The sequence below is a fragment of the Cynocephalus volans genome, chromosome X (genome assembly GCF_027409185.1).
Source record: "Cynocephalus volans isolate mCynVol1 chromosome X, mCynVol1.pri, whole genome shotgun sequence".
Taxonomy (NCBI): Eukaryota; Metazoa; Chordata; class Mammalia; order Dermoptera; family Cynocephalidae; genus Cynocephalus; species Cynocephalus volans.
In genome coordinates, this window is record NC_084478.1 from 127,072,273 (window position 1) to 127,088,143 (window position 15,871).

Here is a 15,871-nt window from a genome sequence, read left to right on the forward strand (position 1 = left end):
CCCAGTGGGCATGTTTCCCCTGGGAGAACACTGGGGCACAGCAAGGACAGCTGCAAACACTCCCCATGGGACAGGCCCTGCACTGGTCCCTTGTGATGACTCATCAGCCTCTTAGTGGCTCCTTTGGTTCAGTTGCTGTGGCTCCTTGCTCCTGTGTGGGTCCATGGGAACCCTATTAGTGATCTTGCTGGCCTAGGAGCCATCAAGGCCCTCTTCTCCCCTGCTGCCTCCAAGCAACTTCATCCGAAGGGCACAGCTGCAGCTTTTGCCAGCTCCTGCTCTGAGCACTCAGCAGCTCTGGCCTGGAAGTGGCCCGGGCTTGAAATGGTCAGAGCAGTTCTTTCTTTCTCCCATTGTGGTTTCTCCCTCCGTCGTGCACTCCATAGGTCTCTCCTCTTCTTCCCCTGAGCTCTAGTGGTCCCAGCTTGGCTGTTGTTGCTTTTGAATAGTTATAAATTGGTTGATTTGTGGGAGAGACTGACGCTGGGGACCATCTATTCTGCCATCTGTGTCTTCAGCCTCATTCTACCCCTCTTCATCATCTCCTGAGGATGGAACATCTGGTGAGGCAGGGCCTGGCTCTCTGAACTGGCTCCCACTCCAGCTGGCTACCGGCCCGTCCAGCACTCGCAGGGTCCCTCCGGTGGTTGGCCTGCCTGTGCACCCATGCGACGGTGGGCCTGAACCGGACTGCCTTCCCTAGTATTTGCAGTGAATGATGAGAGTTCCGTTTAGAACACAGCAAATGTCCTTATGGCTGTGGCCAACTGCTTGAGGAAGATTTTGGTTTCAGTGTGTGTGTACGTCTGTATGTACATGTATACACATATATAGTACAAAGCAGATCAGGAAGAAGATAAACCAAAATACTGCTAGTGGTTACCCCAGGGAATGGGTCTAGAAATCATTATTCCAGAGGATGGGCCTAGAGATATTTTTTTCATAATATATTTTCTTAGTCTTTAAAATATATGTATCATATTAGTAATAAGACCAAAGCAATCATTGCTTATTTAATGGAAATTGACTCTGTCCTTTATCTACCCGTATATACCTTCCTGGGAACAATGCATGGGAAGGTATACAAAAAGGGCCAACAAGATAGAAATGACAACCACTTATGGGGCAACAAATAGTATTTGTAAAATTGTTTTTTACTTAACCATTAAACACTAGGGATAGAGGCTTGCTGTGATTCATGAGGAATGTATCAGGTTTTGTTCATTTTGTGAAATGTCCCTAAATGAAAAACTTACTTCAGTCTTCTTTCTCTTTTGTCACTTTTTATTCTTTCTGTGGACGGGGAAGTTTTCAAAGTCACATTTTCTGTTGGGTGTTCTGTTAAAACCTGTCTAATTAATAATAAATTAGTTAATCAAATAAATAATATGGAGCACCTCCTTTGTCCCAAGCTTTTGTCTAAGGCCCGAATAAGACGAATGAGATACATTCTTGTCCTTGAGCTGTACAGTAATGTATCTGGGACACAAACACCATGAAGTGTTACAATGAAAGTTTGTATAAGGTAGGGGCACAAAGTCAGACAGGATGTGCACACGTGGTGGGTGGGAGGGGAGAAGGCAAGGGTAGGCAAGGTCCTCAATGTGAAAGTTATGCTTTAGCTGGTGATCAGTTCATTACAAGATTGGCCAGAAATAAGAGGGCCCAGAGAGGTTAAAAAAAATTCCTACAGGCTTCAACTTGATATCTAGATTTAATCCTTACCTGCTGTCTGGTTTCAAAGTTCTATTTCAATACTGTGCTAAGCTCATTAGATTTCCTAGAAGGGCCTCCTTGTAAAGCTTGACAGCTTAGACTTCAAATATACGGAAGAGATGCTTAAACAGCATTGACAATTTCCCCTACCACAGCCCAATACCAGTGATGAGAAAGAGAAAACTAATTCCTGACATATGGGAACTGGCCTGGCACTCACAGCTAGGCCTTGGTGTTCTCCTTTGAGCATAAACAATTTCACAGAGCATCAACATCCGACAAGGTCCCTCTGTGATGGTGATGAAGTCAGACAAAATATGAGACCACTACATAATCATGTCTGAACACAGACAAAACGTGAACGTTGTCCAAGCCACTGAAACAAACAAACATCCCCCTCTCCTGGCTAATGTGAGTGATTGCTGCTGGTATTTTTTTTTGTTTCGTGAATTATAGCTTTAGTCTTAGTACAGTCTAGTATGGTTTTATAAGTTGATTGTAAATATCTATGTCTTTAAGTACTTATGACTTGTATCTTGTCTCCTCTAACAACCATTCTTGAATTTTCCTTTCCCAAATTCAGGATCTAAATTCAGAATTATAAAACTATTAAGATGTCTTTTATTCCTTAAACTTTCTTTGGATTTCCTAAAATTGCCATTAAGTAATAGCAATGAACTGAATGGATATGTCCCCTTGTGTCCCCTCGAAATTCATGGGTTGAAATTCTAACCCTCAATGTGATGGCATTTGGAGGCCGGACCTTTGGGAGGTAATTAGGTCATGAGGCTGGAGCCCTCATGATTGAAATTAGTGCCCTTATAAAAGAGACCCCCCAGAGAACTCGCTCACCCTCTTTCTGCCATGTGAGGACATAAGAAGTCAGCAGTCTGCAACCTGGAAGAAGGTCCTCACCAGAACCAATCACGATATCACCCTGATCTCCAGCTTGCAGCCTCCAGACTGTGAGAAATAAATTCCTGTTGTTTATAAGCCACCTAGCCTATGGTACTTTGTTATATCAGCCCTAACTGAATAAGACAGTTGTTGAGCTAGGGCAGGGTCTGGAGCTCACAGACCCCTCAAGCCCGTTCACAGACTGGGTCACAAACCCTTCATACTCCAGGCTGGGACCCCAGACCCCTCACATGCCAGGCTGGGAACCCAGACCCCTCACACACCAGGCTGGGTCACCAGACCCCTCACACGCAGTTCTATGAGCTGGGTAACAGGCAAACAGGTCCTTGGAAGCCACAGTGTTGCACTCTCTTTGTCCTCACACAGATTTGCCACCTCTCTCCCCTGAGTGACAGAGATGCAAAGGATTACTCAAAGCCCATTTCCTCTGAGCAGTGAGACACCCTGAAGGGGTTAACTTCCTGGAACCCTCAAGAGAGAGGTACTCCTCCTTAGGGAAATTAACACTGAACTGGGGTTCTGTCTCAGTATTTATTCTCCAAATGAGAAAGTTACAGAAAAGCAACATAGGTAGAGTTATGGCTAAGTACAGTTTAACAATAGAGGCTGGTAACATCAGTGAGATAAAAAAGTGATATTCCATAACGCAATTTGAAAAAGGTAAAGTCAATCCAGCAACAAAAGCTTGTTCTTAGCAAACATTTTATTTCCCTACAACAATGTCCTTAGTATGTTTACATAACAATCAAGTAAGATTAACCTGCACCAAGGACATCTACCCTTTGAGCCAGCAATTTTGCTGTGTTACAGTTCTTATCTTCAACAGAGACTTTGGCCTGGGGAAAAGTTTCCTGTCTTTTGCAAGGTGAACATTTCTATACGTAATTCTAAAAAGTTAGGTTAAACCTGAAACTACAGGGCATTGGAAACTAGGCCCTGTGAAATACATTTGCTTTATAAATGTTAGTGTACTCCACACCATAGGTTGGAGCACATGGCTGCACAGGGTGGACGCCTGAAGCAGTCAACACCAGCCAAAACAGTGGTGCCGCGCATGCCACTAACTCCACCCACACACAACTTATTAACAAAGAATGTGCCGCACCACCTCCTACCGGGCCTAAGGTGAGGAGGCCTAATCAAACGGTTCTATTTTCCCAACAACAGTAATATAAAGATTTGCTTCTCAATCTTATAAAAGAAAGGACAGTAAGAGTAAATTTCTCCAACTTTTAATTAAGTCAAAACTATTATGACAGCTTTTGTCTGCCAAACTCATACTAATGGTATAATGATAAGAATAAACTTGAGAAATTTTAAAGGTTTAACTTCCTAAGTTAGTCTAACATAAAGAAATATAATTAAATATCTTTTGATAATTGAATACTTATCAAGTTAAAGCAAACATACATATGTTTAAGCAGAAAGGCTCAAGCAATGACTGTCTCAAAATTTTTCCAGGATTCCAGCTTCACAAACTATTTTCTTTTTTTATTCAAAATGTTTCTGAATAGGCAGTACGAGTACTGACACAGTTATATAGGAATCATCAGGAGTCTGCTGTTTATTTCAGTCTTTCACTACATCCAGTAGCCAAGACTTACCCACTTTGTCTGCCTGCTGTAACAGCAGCAGTGAAATACCTAAAAACTTCAGTGACCTTAGTTCTAAGATCTTCACTAAATGTTACACTTCTCCTTGGCATATAAACTCTTCTATTGAAAAATGCTCAGCACTTTTCGGCTAGTCACCTACCTGCCTAAGATTTTTTTCCTTTCTACTTCACACATGCTATCCATTGCTGCAGCACTCCAAACCCAGCCACTCTTCTTCCTTTAGCTGAAAAAGAAAAACCCCACGGTCATTTACTTCTTTTATGAGATTATCCATGCCCTGGACAGACTTTCTAGAGACTTCCTTGAATAACCCTGACTTAACTGTTCTTGTTAATGCTTGAAAACTAAAAATTGCTAAACAAGATATGCTAACACATACTTAATTTGCCCTTAAAATACAAGCTTTTCAAATAAACTAAATCAATTCAAGAGGTGTATTGTAAATATTTTTAAGTTTTCTGTATATGATGATGTTTTGACACCTTAAAGAACTTTTCCTGATGGGGAGAGAATATCCCTCCTGGGGCTAGCCAAGTTTTAGAAATAACAAAGGCCCAGCAAGGAGCTCCTTTGATATATAAACTAACCAATCCAGAGCCATACCTCCTCTAAATGGCCCAGGCAGCCCAGGAGGCCCGAATCTGCCTTAATGACCCTAGGGCCAGATACCAGGCAACTAGAGACCACCCCTACAGCCCAAAGTCCACATGCATTATTCAAACTATTGCCTGCCTCACCTTTTCCATGGAAACCCCAATAAAGGCAGTGGCCTAAACCTTCTCACTGTCGCCTGCCACCTGACCACACTGGTTTCCTTCCCACGCGGCCCTACATGGCGTGCCGTGCCTCCTGTCTCTAGGACCTGGGAGTATAATAAACTGTGTTTCCCTGAGCCTCTCCGGCATCTCTTCTTGTGACTGCACCTGACTGACCATCACATGGAAGAACACAAAACAGATGGTTCAATTAAGGACTCTTGCTCAGACTCACCAACTGACAAAATAGAAAAGAGGATATTTTATATTCACTGTAAATATGTGGTTTTAGGTTAGCCCATGACATCCAAATGGTTTAGAAACAAAGAAATTACCTGACCTCTTCAGGAACCCCTATAAGACAAATGGTGAATTAAAAACCCTGAAGATGCTTTCACATTATCGAAGAAAATAATCATAACGAAAACAGATTTTAGCAAAAATACTTCATGATTTTACCCTCAATTGCAGGGATAGATAGATTGGCCACAATACCGAACCAGCAATGGTGGGGATTTTAAGAGATATTGCCAAGGATTTTCCTACCCACAATTGCACAATTCTGTAAGACTAAGTAAGACAATGGACAGGATATGGATGGGATCCAAAGCATCAAGGTCGTTTTTAAACCTCTCCAAATGGGCTATGAATGTGTTCCGGTTATCACTGTGTGTTTTTAGTGTAGTTGAGGCCTCTCCTTGCTGAAGAGATGAGTGTATTGTCTTTTATTTATTTGTTTTTAAAGCTTTTGGCCCCAGGTAGAATTTTTATTTTTATATTTTTTACTTTTTAAATTTTTTTTGGCAGCTGGCCAGTAAGGGGACCCAACCAAGAGACATTGGTGTTATAACACTGGGCTCCAAACAACTGAGCTATCTGGCCAGCCCAAGTATATAAAACTTTTGACTTAAAAGATATACGTCACTTCCTCCTACATTAAGGGACATCCATTTCATCAAAAAACCTTAAACTGAGGATTCCTAGGAATTTTCTAGAAGCCGCTGACTGCAGAAATGAACAGCTTCTGCACAAGATAAAACAAGCTGGGACTTCAGAAGTTTCACCCAAGATGATGGAATAAAATTGATTTTCTGATTCTTTAACACGTTTTTGTCCTTTGCCCGTTTACTAATACTACCTATTATTACACTATGACACCCTCTAGAACACTAATATAATCTCTCTTACCTTATCCTATTATTTTGAACCTCTATGGTCGTCTTCTGCTGATTAAGGGAAAATGAAGTTTTTCTTTACGTTTTTCACAGGCCATGGCTACTGATCTGAATTTAACTGATTGCTGGATCTAACATCTACCACCAGACCCTGCTGATCATAATTTCATGGCAATCCCTTTAAACACTTCAGAAGGCCAGTTCCCTTTTATAGTCCCCTTCTGGCACTTAAACTTCCCTCATATCATTAATGCCCATCTTCAGCCTTGCAAAAATGAACTTCAACCTTACATTATCAAATACTTATTATAATACTATCATCAAGACCTTAGCCAATCAGAAACAGACAATAATATTGAAACCTTCCTGAACATAATAGTCAGTTTATTCTCTTCAGAAACATGTCATCCTGCTTTGTTGAACTATGTAATTTACTCAAAAATTCGTCTACCTGGAGGGACACAAAACTGGCCTACACCTATTCCGGTAAATGATACGTATACTCCCAATACAGTCTACCTCCTACTAGGGTACTAAATTTCATATGGATATTAGGCTTCCGCTGGTCTGCCACACACAAACTTATTTTGTGTATTCAGAATAATTGTAAGACACTTTCAGATATTTAAAAATACTATCCCTTCAGTGGATCGTGTTTCCCTGAAAAAAAATACTATTCAGAAACCTCCAAAATGCAGTACACACAAGGTTATTTAAAAACAAATGAACTCCCAGAAAGTATAACTGACTCCCTTTTCATGGATACTATGTAAGTTGCAATTCCCTCATTAGGGATAATACCAGTGGCAAACATGGTCCAAAACTTGCCTCAGACCCTAACGAAACACAACTTCAACTCCGAAAGACAAACTAGTCTACGCTCACTAGCCAAGATTGTTACGGACAACCACATAGTCTTTGATTACATCTTAACTAGCCGAGGGGGAATTTATGCTGTAGCAAACACTCCTTGCTGCACCTATTTATACCAGTCACTCTGTGTTCGTGGGGTGGGGGATTTGCTCCAGGACCCCCCTCAGATAACAAAATCTGAGGATGCTCAAATCCCTTATATAAAATAGCATAGTATTTGCATATAACCGGCACATGTCCTCCCATATACTTTAAATCACCTACAGATTACTTACAATACCAAATACAATGCAAACACATCATTTCATTCACGTGGGTTCAATGTGGTACTCAGTGCGCAGCAAATTCAAGTTTTGCTTTTTGGAACTCTGTGAAATTTTTTTTTTCCCCAAATATTTTCTATGCCAGATTCATTGAACCCACAGATACGAGACCCACGAATACAGACGGCTGATTGTACTACAAAATAAATAGGGATCTCTTTTATAGATGTAAGTTTCTTTTACAAAAGGGTAACTTTTATTCTTGTTTTTAGAGCTTCTCCTGTGTCTGCTGTTTCCCAAAATATCAACTCAAAATAATCCTTGGGCCAAGGAGGCATATTTTTGGGGTGGCATAATCTGGTCTCCTACAGTCATATTTTTGCGGTGGTATGCCCTGAACCCCATCAGTCTTAAATGCTATCCTGCCACCATCAGAGACTTCAACAATTCATCCTGCAATAAAAGGAGCAGGAGAGACTAACGAAACTCCAAATTTAGACTATATTCTCTGCAAGTAAAATCTTGGCTATTGTGAAAATCTGCATATAATGGATGAATGTTCTGCAGGCTGACTTCATCTGCCTTCCGCCAAATGGGGAGACTGAGAAAGAGCAAGGCATCCCCTGACATCCAGGAGCTGGCCTAGTACTGTCAGCTAGATCTTGTTGTTGCCAGGAGCAGGCCCTGCACTCACAGCCGTGCCATGGGGATCTCCTGTTGAACATGAACAATCTCAAAGAACAGCAATACCAGGCAAGGCCACTCTGTAACAATAATGATCAACCAAGGCAAAAAACAAGAACACACAGTAATCGTGTCTTATCAAAGACTAAGCATGGACATTGTCTAACATACAGAAATAACCAACATCCCCCTCTGCTGGCTAATATGTGTGACTACTGCTTTTGTTGTTTGTAAACAATTACAGCTTTGGTCTCTGTATTCTCGCCTCCTCCTAGACAGACTTATTAAGATTCTCAGTCATAGAATTAACCTCACTCCCTGGTAGCATCCGATACAGAGCAAAGCACTAATTCCTTAAATCCTCTCTAAAATCACCTAATACAAACCCAAATCCTAAGATAAATCCTTTCTTAATAGCCTTTTACGGAGGCATTCCATGGTTTCTTCAACAAGCAAAAAAACCCCACTTGTTTCACTACAAGGATGTTTTGACCCTGGAAACAACGGACTCCATCTCCAGATTGTTTGTACAGCCAGCAGTGAGAAAAAGCACTCAAGTTTTCACCCCTACTCACATGCCCAGAACTGGGCTCCTCTTCTCCACTTTTCTCAGGGCCTATTTGTTCGTCTCCTCTGACTTTATCATCTTGGAAAAGGAAAACCATTTTGCAGTACCCCCACTTCACCCTTCGAAGGAGTTCAAAGTACTTAGCATGCAATTAATTATTGTAAAGGTCTAACTGTGAATAATTGCTCTAAGTAAAATTTGGATCGGTTCTCTGTGTTTGATGACCTGTGTTCACGAAGCTTACTGAGGATTCCTAGAGACTTCTTTTTGTTAAAAGAAATTAAATTTAACAGAGTTTAATTGAGCAAAGAATGATTTGAGAATCAGGCAGTCGCCCAAACCGAAATAGGTTCAGAGCGACTCAGCAGCTGCCACGTGGTTGGCTAAGATTTATAGACAGAAAAGGGAAAGTGATGTATGGAAAACGAGAGTGAGGCACAGAAACAGCTGGATTGGTTACAGCTGGGTGTTTGTATTATCTGAACACAGTTTGAATAGTTGACTGCCTGTAATTGGCTGAGAATTGTCTACCTGTTAAAGCAGTAGGTTACAGTCTGTTTACACATCAAGTTGGGTTACAGTTCACTATGTCTAAAGGAACCTTTAGGCCAAACTTAATCTAACAATTTGAAAAACATTTTTCCACAAAAGTGGAGTCTCTGTATTTGCCCTGCATTTCCATAAAAAGTCTCAGGTTTTCCTTCCCGACTAAAGGAGGTTGTTGTTTTTTTTTGTTTTTTTTTTACGAATTCTTAAGTGTGGAGAAAGAGTGTAATGAGGACAAACGTATCACTATGGAAACAATCTAGATGATCAAAATTGTATTTGCTAACGTCATTATCAAAATAAGGATAAACTTGAGAAGATTCAAAAAAAAAAGTTTGTGAAAAACAGAAGTGAAAGATAATACAAATCTTTCCACAAGCTTTTTGAAGTACCCTCATACAAGAAGAGCTCCTTTCGCCAAAACTTCCTAAATTTCTTTTGCTTTCTCTGGGGCTGGCCAGCAGGACCACTTGGGGGTTTTCCCTGCCAGCTTCAGGTTATACTCATGCTGAAGAGGTCCTGCCATCTAGTGGTCGAAATGAATAGTGCCACTAGCTTATTTTATTCTTTTTTATTTTATGTATTTATTCCGTGTGTGGCTGGCTGGTACAGGGATCAAACCCTGGACCTTGGTGTTACCACAACAGTGCTCTCACCAACTGAGCTAATCGGTCAGCCTTTATTTAAAATTGAACCCAATGCTGAAGGAGTCCAGCCAATCCACCACTCTCGGGCTTGGATGAAATACTAACAAAGCCTCATCTATTTCAAAACGCAAGGAACACTTTAAACACCTGGGAAACAGTCTGACTTTGGTGGGAAAACAAGTCTTTATCTGGGAAAGATCTTGATTTAACCTTGAGGCTGAGGTTCCCTTTGACCCTGACTATAAATGATGATGTGTGTGCGTATCTATCTTGGAATCATAATGGGACATACTCAGGCAGCAGAGTTCTGGAAGCACTACAACTGAGCATGGGGATTTCAGGAACAGTCTTTGCCAGTCTGGGCTTCCCCTACATCCTGCAAGGGTGCAGCCAAACCTGAAGGGACCAGGATTTGTGTGCCAGAGGGCCAGAGATAATTGCGACATTCCAGAGGATGCAGGGCCCAGAGAGTCAAGCTTGATGCGCTGAGTTTAGATCTTGGAAAATCAAAGTCTATCTAAAGGCCAGGAGGTGGGACCATGAGGGGAACTAATCCTCAAAGCCCTGAGCAGAGGCAAAGCTGGAAAACACAGGAGCAAGTCAGAAGCCAGGGTGAGATGGTCCTGGCCTCTAGCTTAGAAAGGAATTGCAGTTTCCTGAGCTTGCCTCTATTGGCCTTGGAACTAGACAGGCACAGAGAAGGGGAGCTGGAGCAGGAGCTAGGGCAGGGAGTGTAGAAAAATCAAGTGCTGGGAGCGTTACAGGCAGAGTTGGTTTCCGCCCTAAGATGAAATTTTTAAAAATCTATTTATAGCATGAAGAAAGCAGAGGATTTGCAGCACATGTGAGAACTCCACATGTGTGACTCCATCCTGTGCCACCTGGTTCAACTTGGCAAAGCCATTTAGCCTCTGGGGACTTCAATTTCCTGGAGGAATTAGAATCTCTTTTAACTTTCCACTCTGTAAAAGGTGGGAAAGTTGTGACAGAGCATTAACCCCTCCTCCAATCACCACCAGTTGAAGGCAGCAGGGATTTGGGAGATTTCCTGTGTAGACCTGCAATGCAAATAGGCAGCTGCCTGGTCAAGACAGAGCACTTAAGGGGCCTCTTTGTCCTTCTCCTCCTGCCCTGGTAATTGCAGCTTTACCCAAACAGCAAGGGACTGGGTAAGAATAAAGGGCTGTGAGTCAGGGCCTGAGCCCAAGGCTTGGAGTATCAGGCCAGCAGGTGGCCTTGGGGGCCTGGGATTGTGAGGATCCGCTGGGGGGAGTGGAATGGAGGCAGGAAGTTCTGAGGAAGTAGAGGCCCTCAAAGAACAGTAGTGCTGACCTAACGTTGATGGAAAGATTTCTTTTAAACATGTTCTTAATACATAAATAAATGATTTTATAAACATAAAAAAATTAGTATGCAAGTACACAACAATCTTTTTCTTTCTATATTGAAACATATTGATTATGCATATTTGTGGGGTACAGAGTTGAATTTCAATTTCAATATATGTATGTAATGAAATACAAAACAATCTCTAAGGGTGATTACACTGAGCAGTGGATTTGGACAGGAGTGACTAATTCTTTCTTGAAACAATTCTGTATTTGTGAACTTTTTTTTTTTTTTTTGGAAAATAAATATAATCAAGCAAGAATTACATTTGTCAAAGAAAATAAAAAGGGCCCACAAAAATATCTTCATATTCGATCATTTTTACTAACTAAATAGCTAGCAGGTTACCCATGGGCCTATGGAGCTCACTAGAATATTGCTTTAAAAACATCTTTATTTGTTTCTCACTCTGTCCTTAGGGACAAGGTGTCAGGAAGATACAGGCCCCAATTTCCCACTCCTCATCCCGCATTTCTGAGTGGTGGCACCACTGGCTATCTTTTCCTCTCTACCTTATATATGTCTCCTTAGGTGAACATTATTTTGCAAGAACAGTGTGTTCCTTTTTTTCAAAAGGAGAGAAAATATAAATCAAGGTGAGATAGGAGGTGCTCAGTTTCCATGGGTTTGGGTTTTGAGACACACCTCTAGGTTTCCGTCCACTCCCCAAGGTCTCAGGCCCTTCCTCTAGGCCCTCCCCAAGAGAAGAGTTACTGTTGCAGGTTGGACTTATTTTTTGGTACCAACATGGGGAAATTGAGACCTCAGGGAGCTGATGTATGCACATCCAGTGGCTGGGCATGCTCAGAAGAGAGGGGTTATATAACCCTAGTAGAGGGGACTTTGTCCTTTGAATGACCTTCCACTAGAGGCACTGGAGAGCACTGAATATACTAGGTGTTTTCCAGTGGGTATGTTGGAATTTAACCAATGAATGAGCTCTAAAAAGAGACCAACTGAGCATGTGCAAGAATATGCTACATAACTGGGAACCACCCCCTTAGTTAAATATTCATTAGATAGAGTGAATATGTATTTGATAGTCAAACTATAAAGTTGAGTCCCAGGAGAAAGTGGGACTGCTGCTGCTTCACTCTACAGCCAGTCTGCACTTCACCTGAGGTCTGTATTTCATTTTGCATTAAACTTGCCTTTAGCAGGCTGCTGTTCACTCTGGGGCCAGCCTGCTCTTTGTAAACTTGTAGTTCTTACTTTTGTGTTAGACTTGCTGCGGTTGGTTGCTGGCTTTCCTGGAGCCCACCTGCAACTCTCCGGGAGAGGTGCACATACTTTATTTTCGTGGTAAGCTTATTTCTAAGGGGCTGTTGCTCACTCTCTTGAGCCAGCCTACACTTTGTACTAAACCTCCAGTGTGCATTTTTTACTTTTGTTTTAAACTTGGTGCAGACTCTGCTCAGTCTCTGGAGCTAAGCCACACTAGCTCAGTGAAGCTTGTCCTTCTTAACTGTTACATTGAACCTGTTTTCACTTTATACTGTGTGTCTGTCCTTGAATTCTTTCCTGTGGCAGAGTCAAGAACCTACTAGAGGACAGGGTGGGTCGAGGCCAGCTACGAGGCCTTCACACACTGTCTCCTCTGATATCAAAGACACCAGACAGGCAGGGGAAACCTGCCAGTCGCTGTCACTCCTCTAGACCCAGCCCAGAACATCCCACCCATGTTGGCAGTGTGAATGCCACCTGCAGTGGCCCCTGGAAGAGGTGCTGGTCCCCTAGCAGTTCTGTGGCAAAGAGCTGGAGGAGATAGTGCTCCAGTGGTGCCTGGTCTTGGAGGGAGCAACTAAGGCCTGTGATTGATACAACTTAAGATAACGTCCTTTGAAAATCCACTTATTTAAAAATCTCTGACATGTAAATAGGTTTCTGAATGTTGAATGGTACATTTTCTGTTGTATTGTTCTGTATCGGACATCGTTTGTGCTCTTGCTAGCAGGGATCCTACTCAAAGGCAAATATTTCTCCTTGAGCAAGTGGCACAGAACAAGAGGTTTCTCCTCTGGCTTCCTGAAGCCCATGCCTTCCTGCCTCCTCAGGCAAAAGGGATGGTCCTTCAGGGCACACAATACATAGAATGGATTGTCATCCCAATACCGGACCACAAACATTTGGGGGCTTATCTCTACCCTGGAGGCCAGGAGAAGAAGAGGGGACATGAGAGGTGGTGGCTGCCCAGAATAATGGGACACTACCAACATCATCCTAGCTCCACAGCAGGATGGACAAGCCATGAAGAGTAGAGGCTTCGGTGTCCATTCTTAGAACAAAACGTTATTTCATGGAAAGTGGCCCATTGTCCCTAGTCAGGTGCAGTGGCACAGGGGATTTTCCAAGAGAAAGATAGGCCATAAGGACTAAGAGCTCTCCTGCTAGGTCTGAAGGGATTAACTTTATTTAGAAGAGAGTGGAGAAATCTATGATCACTGGGGGTCTTGGAGGAGAACAGTACAGAAAAGGCTGGTAGCTCTAATACAGGCAAAATAGCATGTTAGCCATTTAAGAGAGAAAATCAGGTAAAGAAACAGCCAAGAAGAGCCCTCTGGATCACAGTCAACTCTGGGTTTGGGGAAGTCTGCACATAAGCATGGCTGTAACCAACCAGAAGTAAACATTAAGCAAGACATTGGGTAGATAAGCAAGCATTCTCCAAGCCACACACAGATCAACACAGGACACAAACTTCACTGGCACAAGGGGTTTAAACACAAACTCTGACAAAACATTGACTGAACAACAAAGCTGCTCTGACTCAGGGGTGACCCCTACGAAGCCAGAATTAGCAATAATATCATAGATACCAACAGCACAAGCAAAAAAAAGATAAAATAGATGTACTGGACAACATCAAAAGAAAACCGTCTATGCTTCAAAGGACACTGTCAAAAAAGTGAAAAGACAACTCACATAATGGGAGTAAATTTTGGCAAATCATATACCTAATTAGGGACTTATATCTAAAATAGATGAACAATCACAACTGATAACTCACAATTAATGAAAAGACAAATAACTCAATTTAAAACGGGCAAAAAGCGGGAGACACTTCAGGAAGTAGAATTGGTCATAGACTTTATAAATACGACCCCAAAAGCACAGGCAACCAAAGGAAAAATAAAAAAATGGGATTATATCAAACTAAAATGTTTCTGCACAGCAAAATAAACAGTTAACAGAGTGAAAAGACAACCAACAGAGTGGGAGAAAATATTTGCAAAATATACATCTGACAAAGGACTAATATCCAGAATACACGAGGAACTCAAATAACTTAACAGCAAAAAAACCAAGTAACCCAATTAAAAAATGGGCAAAGGAGCTGAATAGGCATTTCTCAAAGGAAGATATATGAATGTCCAACAGACACATGAAAAATGCTCCACATCACTCTGCATTCAGGAAATGCAAATCAAAACCACTTTAAGATACCATCTCACTCCAGTTAGGATGGCTAATATCCAAAAGACTGAGAATGATAAACGGGGCCTTGGAGAGTACTAACATTAATAAAACAAATGTATTTCACAGCAACTAACTTTGTAAAATTACACATAGAAATGTTAAGCTTGCAAAAGACAAGAAACTTTCCCCGACTAAAGTCTCTGTTGTAAATAAAGAATTGTAACACAGCAAAATTACTGGCTCAAAGGGCAGATGCCCTTGGTGCAGGTTAACCTACTGATCACTATGTTGAGAAAGTTACTTGATTGTTACGTAAACATAATGAGGAAATTGCTGTAGGAAAAGAAAGTGTTTGCTAAGAATAAGCTTTTCTTGGTGGATTGACTTAACCTTTTGCTAATTGCGTTATAGAATGTCACTTTGTTTACTTCACTGATGTTGCTAGTTTCCATTGTTAAAACTATACTTAGCCAAAACTCTGCCCATGTCCTTGTGTTCTTTGTAATGATTAAATCAACTGAATTTTCTTGCAAAACTTCCTTGTCTTTACAATAAAAGGGAGAAGCTAACTTTGAATTGGGGCTGTAACATTCAGCTTTCTCCTCCTAATGGGGAAATTACTGAAGTGCAGTCATTCCAGGCTTCTCAATGCATTCATAGTGCCTTGAGTAATTGAGGCGATAAGGAAAATGTGCTGTATCTACACAAGGAATACTACTCTGCTGTAAAAAAAGAATTAAATACTGCCATTCACAGCAACATAGATGGACTTGGAGAAAATTATATTAAGTGAAATAAGCCAGGCAAAGAAAGAGAAATACTGCATGTTCTCACTTATTTATGGGAGCTAATAGAAATAAACAAATAAACAAGTATACAAACAGATAAGTGGGGGTGGAGAAGAGACGACAATCACAACAATTCCTTGAACTTGTTAAGACAAGAGAACAGATATGATGTTGATGGGGGGAGGGGGAGAAGGAGGGGGTAAAGAGGAATTGGTAAAGGGACAGGAAAATCAACTGCATTGTATATCGATAAATAAAAATAAGAGACACCATCTAATTAAAGTCTGAAAAAAATAAATAAAACAAATAAAATTTTAAAAAATAAAATGGGCAAAAAATAATGAAATTCTGCCATTTGCAACAACATGGATGAGCTTGAAGAAAATTATGTTAAGTGAAATATGCCAGACACAGAAAGAGAAATACCATGTCCTCACTCATAAATGATGCTAAAAAAGAAAGAAAAACCATAATGATATGCTGAACTTCCAGAAGGAGCAAAAAAACCTACGGTTT